This window comes from Oncorhynchus kisutch, linkage group LG21, assembly GCF_002021735.2.
Source record: "Oncorhynchus kisutch isolate 150728-3 linkage group LG21, Okis_V2, whole genome shotgun sequence".
NCBI classification, from domain to species: Eukaryota; Metazoa; Chordata; class Actinopteri; order Salmoniformes; family Salmonidae; genus Oncorhynchus; species Oncorhynchus kisutch.
In genome coordinates, this window is record NC_034194.2 from 26,047,337 (window position 1) to 26,054,300 (window position 6,964).

Here is a 6,964-nt window from a genome sequence, read left to right on the forward strand (position 1 = left end):
CCCATTCTGATGAGGACCGCCACAGGAAAGGAAGACCCAGAGTTACCTCTATTGCAGAGGATAAGTTCATTAGAGTTAACTGCACCTCAGATTGCAGCCCAAATAAGAGTTCAAGTAACAGACACATCTCAACATCAACTGTTCAGAGGAGACTGGGTGAATCAGGCCTTCATGGTCGAATTGCTGCAAAGAAACCACTACTAAAGCTACTAAAGCCACTACTACTACACCAATAAGAGGAACAGACTTGCTTGGGCCAAGAAACATGAACAATGGACATTAGACTGTTGGAAATCTGTCTTTTGGTCTGATGAGTCCAAATTTGAGATTTTGCGTTCCAACTGACGTGTCTTTGTGAGACGCAGAGTTGGTGAAAAACACTTTTCTTAACCAATATCAAGATTAAATCCATTGACTCAAGTGAGTTATTTTCAATGACCTGTCTTTGTAATTCAACATTTATTTTCTGAAACCTTTTGGCCTGTTCTGGTTCAGGATGTTGACAAATGCTTTTATCTCTGTTGAAGCAATGAAAACTTCTGCAGGACACAATGACCGGGCACAACCAGAGAAGTCAAAGCAATTCAGAGCTGAAGAAAGAAGGAAAACACAATGGGATGGAAACCATTTTCATTTTTTCATTAAATGTTACAATTCTACCACTGTATTTTTGCCAAGTTAAAAAAAGAATGTGACTACTGTATGCGACCCAGCAGAATATCGACATTGTTTTGTTTTTCTCTCAATCATCTGAGGCCTTATTAATGGTGATCAAAGTCCAACCCTGTGTCGGTATGAATAATCTCTGGCAGACCAGCAACATACAATTTTTGTTAAGTTCCTGACATCAGAAAGAAAATATGTCTTTGTAGATACCAAATACGATCACTCAATATAAGTAGGAACACATTTAACTGGAGCTTCGAGAGTTTATTTTCCCCAATAATTTCCCTTGCCATGATTTTTTCTTGTCGCTCATTTAAGTCAGTGAGTACGGTCCCAAACACCCTGTGCTGCTCATCAGTACGAGCCTACCTTCTCTGTGGTGTTGCTATGGTCCTAACCCAGAGACACAGGGTTCTGAAGCACCCAGTACTGCACACCACCAGGGAGGAAGAGGTGTTCAGTGTTCACACACAACACACGCAAGTCATGTAGGAAGAAAACAATGAGAAAGTTGCACAATGGTTCAGTCACAAAATCTATTCAGAAATCAATAACTTACAGGCAGAGCCACCTTGTGCACACAGACCTATGATGTAGCACTCACAACACAGGTAAGCTTGTCATACGCCACTGAAATAGTCTGTCCCATGTCCGCTGTGCAATAGGAAGTAGTGACTGTGTGTGAACAAATACGTTAGTGTTTTATGTGGCCTTGACCCTTTGCTTTAATGAGATGGATTGCTGTTTTCTTTCGTCCACCCTTGCTGTTGACTATGACCTTGATATTCCATGTTTCCATTCATCCTATGGAGAACCTTGTGACCTTATTCAGTAGATGGCCCCTTCAAAGCCTTAACATGGCTTGTTGCACAGGGCTTCCCATAAGGATTGGCCAGCCACCTCTTTCTCCAGGGGAAAACTAACACAGTAACACTGACATAGGTACAGTAATTACCACACACCGCTATTGAAATAATCATACATTATTCACAACTGAGCATATGCAGTAACATGACTACCCCAGAGATGCAGTCAGCCACCATGATCAATTGATGATCAAGATGGTGCTGCGGAGAGCGAAAGCCAAATTAGGCCTCATCCTTGATGCATTATTCATAGAGGAACACAGTGGGGGATTGAGCCTTTGGAACATTGTATCTGTGCATCTGATAGGTTTGCTTTTCAGGGTGCCAACAACATTCACAGGGAATCAATAGCCAGGATGGAAAGGTTATGGAGATGGTGCTATAGCTTCCTCTCAGTCATTTATTTATACTTCATTTCAGGAAAGAGTCAGTCCCCTCTGATGTTATCATACACTAACAATTTAACTTGGTGTCAGACTGCTTTTCCTGTTAATGTAAAGCCTTACTTTTTCTCTCTGTAGGTAAGTGGAAACATCATTCCCCACTCTCCCTATGTTACCCTGCTGTTGCTTGCCATTCTGACTGCTGTTGTGTGCCATTCTGACTGCTGTTGTGTGACATTCTGACTGCTGTTGTGTGCCATTCTGACTGCTGTTGTGTGCCATTCTGACTGCTGTTGTGTGCCATTCTGACTGCTGTTGTGTGCCATTCTGACTGCTGTTGTGTGCCATTCTGACTGCTGTTGTGTGCCATTCTGACTGCTGTTGTGTGCCATTCTGACTGCTGTTGCTTGCCATTCTGACTGCTGTTGTGTGCCGTTCTGACTGCTGTGAGTGCCTGCTGCTGCTTTGTAGATGCAGTACTTTATGTTAAGACCCAGATCTGTGATTTAAATAGCATCGCCCAATCATGTGGAATGGGCACCCTGTGAGGCAGCCTATCATTTACACTAATAAGTGACAACATGATAAGCTGTAGAATGGCCGCAGTCACCAGGGAAATAACAGTCTTTCCAAAGGGTATTAATGTTGACAGAGGCACATGTACCATTTTGTTTAACAGACCAGATAACGGGGTGTTACTTTTCTCTCTTTAGTTTGATGTTCATACACTATTGACAAAGATTTGCATCCAAAATCCTAGAACCTGTATGAAATCATTTGTAGAACAATATAATTTATTTTCACTATTTTCATTTTTCAATTCCTTCAGTTGGAAGGCTTTGGCATTCAAGCAATAAGCATATCCTCCCTTTCAGATGCGCAGCTCAGATCACAATTAAACCAGATGCCTACAGTATAATTTACATGTAAATTAGTTTTCTCCAAGGTCAGTATCAAGATTACCCTCAACAGTGAATTGTAATGTTTTTTTACAGGTTGCTGTAAGCTTATTTTTCAGTGCTGATAGGCTCCTAATATTCCTGTCTGTGCCCTGCGCTGTATGGATGCATTTCAATGGGGTTTGGGAGTTGGTCATTGAATGTGGCTTTGATGTGTCGTTGTTGTCACTGTTCTAGACTGGTACCGTGCTTATCTAATCCACTTCTGTGGTCTTGTTCTTCACCTTAGTGTAGCCCATACTGTATATCCTTCCATATCCTTCTGAGGGGAAGCAATTGTAAAGCTTCTCATGTGTCTACATCTCAGACGACACAGCTGAGGACATTTGTTTGACACTAGATGTTTCATCATTTGATTGGGTTTCCACTGACATTCAGAGGTCCGGTCACCAATGACATTCCGTAAATGTTAGTGCATTTGTCAAAATGTGACCTTGGATGAAATGGAATCAGCAGGGGATGTATGATGCATATACATGGCAAAGGAAATTGAGCCAGGGACAAAGCCAGGGTGTGTCTATATTGTGGATTCTATGATGGGTGGATGAGGGTGGAGACCCAATATCATGGGGTCCTGAAGGACAGACTAGAGAGGTGATGTAAAGCCTTATAGGATAAAATAACAAACTTAGAAACCTTCCTTTTCTTTGACTCTCTTGAGCCTGGTCTCAAGAGAGCACACACGGTCTCCATCCATCAGCTGTCAGGATGGAGTGAAAGTGGGAAGTGGTTGATGGATGGCTGATTCCAGAAGAGAGGAGGTGTATGTACACACATGTACGTTGTGCGTACTGCTAATCCAACATTTGGACATTTTGGCTCTACAGGGAAAGATATGTCTTCGATTTTTGATCCATATAAACTGCCCAGTAAAATAATTAGCTGTGATTATAGCCTCTTAATCAGTGTTGGGGAAGCTAATCTGAAAATATAGTTTATCAAGCTACCAATTACTTCACACTGGAAGAAGTTAAGCTACGCTAAAGCTACCCTTATGAAAAATATAGGTAAGGTGCAATATGCACCTTTAAGTTGTCCACATATTCTAAGCCAGAACCGTCCAGAGTAGTGATGCTAGTCGGGCGGGCGGGTGCGGGCAGCAAACGGTTGAAAGCATGCATTTGATTTTATTAGTGTTTAAGAGCAGTTGGCGGCCACGGAAGGAGTGTTGTATGGCATTGAAGCTCATTTGGAGGTTAGTTAACATAGTGTCCAAAGAAGGGCCAGATGTATATGGAATGGTGTTGTCTGCGTAGATGAGGATCAGAGAATCACCAGCAGCAAAAGCGAAATCGTTGGTATATATAGAGAAAATAGTCGGCCCGAGAATTGAACCCTGTGGTACCCCATAGAGACTGCCAGAGGTCCGGACAACAAGCCCTCTGATTTGACACACTGAACTCTGTCTGAGAAGTAGTTGGTGAACCAGGCGAGACAGTCATTTGAGAAACCAAGGCTGTTGAGTCTGCCGATAACAATATGGTGATCGACAGAGTCAAAAGACTTGGTCAGGTCGATGAAGACGGCTGCACAGTACTGTCTTTTATCGATGGTGGTTATGATATCATTTAGTACCTTGAGCGTGGCTGAGGTGCACCGGTGACCAGCTCAGAAATCGGATTGCACAGTGGAGAAGGTACGGTGGGATTCGAAATGGTCAGTGATCTGTTTATTAACTTGGCTTTCAAAGACTTAAGAAGGGCAGGATGGATATAGTTCTATAACAGTTTTGGTCTAGAGTGTCTCCCCCTTTGAAGAGGGGGATGACGGCGGCAGCTTTCCAATCTTTAGGGATCTCGGACGATACAAAAGGTTGAACAGATTGGTAATAGGGGTTGCAACAATGGCGGTGGATAATTTTACAAAGAGAGGGTGCAGATTGTCTAGCCCAGCTGATTTGTACGGTTCCAGGTTTTGCAGCTCTTTCAGAACATCTGCTATCTGGATTTAATATCTAATATGCAGTGAAATATATTTTCAATAACCTAAAATACTGAATACTCAGCTGTTTGAAGCTGGTGTACAAAATCAAAATTAAAAGACGCACAAAAGTAAACTTCAGAATGGGAAGCACAGAAATAGCGTACATAGAACTGATATATCACCTTTTTTTTTAACTTGCTTTCATTTGGAAGGACAGATCTATAACTCACATTCTATGTAAATTTGGTCATGGTCGTCCAGAAAGTTACATATTGCAGCTTTAACTTAAAGGACAAGTTTGCTTTTTACAACCAAATCATTCTTTTTGACTTTGACCCGTACTGCACAACAAAGATGAGGAAGTGAATTGCTGGTTGGGGTACGTTTCTCAAAAACAAGTGAAATCACAAAATAAGTGTCTGGAACATTCTGTAACATGCTATTTACATACAACATTGAGATTGGTTGTAAAAGCAAAATTCTCCTTCAACTGAAGTTACTTTGAAAAGTAGTTCATTACATCCAAACTGCTTCGTGAAAAATTAGCATATCTAAATCTGAAATGTCATAGAATTCAATGTATTATTTAGCCTATTATACACAAAAATGATATTCCAAGTGAGAATTAGGCAGGTCTCATGCCAAAAAAGAAAGGAAATCCTTGCCTACTTCACCCATATTTTATTTTTGCCAAAGAATCAGTGCTATTCCAGTAGTTAGCTACATGACAAAAAAAGTTATTAATTACTGAAGACTACTAAGATTTTAATTTAGTTAATCTACCATCAAGCTATTGCAAAATGTTGTTTAATTACTGGTTGAACTCGTTGAATTACTTGTTCACTCTTCCTCAGCACTGCTCTTGATAATGCACACATTACTTGATGTTTCAAAAGCAAATGTTTTGTATGTTTCATGAGGTCACATGAGGTTCAATATCAAAATCAACTCTATCAAACTGAAGTACATTTGACACAACACACCACATAGAGAGGTAGCTAGGCCCACCATTAGATGTGTTTGACACAACACACCACATAGAGAGGTAGCTAGGCCCACCATTAGATGTGTTTGACACAACACACCACATAGAGAGGTAGCTAGGCCCACCATTAGATGTGTTTGACACAACACACCACATAGAGAGGTAGCTAGGCCCACCATTAGATGTGTTTGACACAACACACCACATAGAGAGGTAGCTAGGCCCACCATTAGATGTGTTTGACACAACACACCACATAGAGAGGTAGCTAGGCCCACCATTAGATGTGTTTGACACAACACACCACATAGAGAGGTAGCTAGGCCCACCATTAGATGTGTTTGACACAACACACCACATAGAGAGGTAGCTAGGCCCACCATTAGATGTGTTTGACACAACACACCACATAGAGAGGTAGCTAGGCCCACCATTAGATGTGTTTGACACAACACACCACATAGAGAGGTAGCTAGGCCCACCATTAGATGTGTTTGACACAACACACCACATAGAGAGGTAGCTAGGCCCACCTTTAGATGTGTTTGACACAACACACCACATAGAGAGGTAGCTAGGCCCACCATTAGATGTGTTTGACACAACACACCACATAGAGAGGTAGCTAGGCCCACCATTAGATGTGTTTGACACAACACACCACATAGAGAGGTAGCTAGGCCCACCATTAGATGTGTTTGACACAGGAAGTATTACATGTAAATGGACAGCTAGAAAATAGATAACATGTTGATAGATAGGGCTGAGTATATTCTAGAAGATCTGCCAAACATGCCCTCTCTCTCCAGTCTGGCCCTCAGGAGGCAGGGGATTTGCTCCTGTGTGATTGTGCATATCTTATACACCTCCACATGGAGCCGACAGATCAGGTGTAAATAACTGTTCCTCTTCAGAGAAGGGCCTTTTATGGTCGGTGACAGAGCTGATAGTGGCAGCTTTAATTAAATACGCCTCTTTATACTCCTGGATTCTCTTACATACCGATCCTCTTTCTGTCGACTAACTGTCCATGTTGCATAATGCGATAGGACTGGAAAAAGAAAATGAGAAGACAAGGACAGGGTTATTATAAACATTCCAATGCATGGCTATTTTTAGAGCTTCGTATAATTATACACTTAACGTGTTCTTTCCCTGCCAACATGTGTACTTGGCTGCATT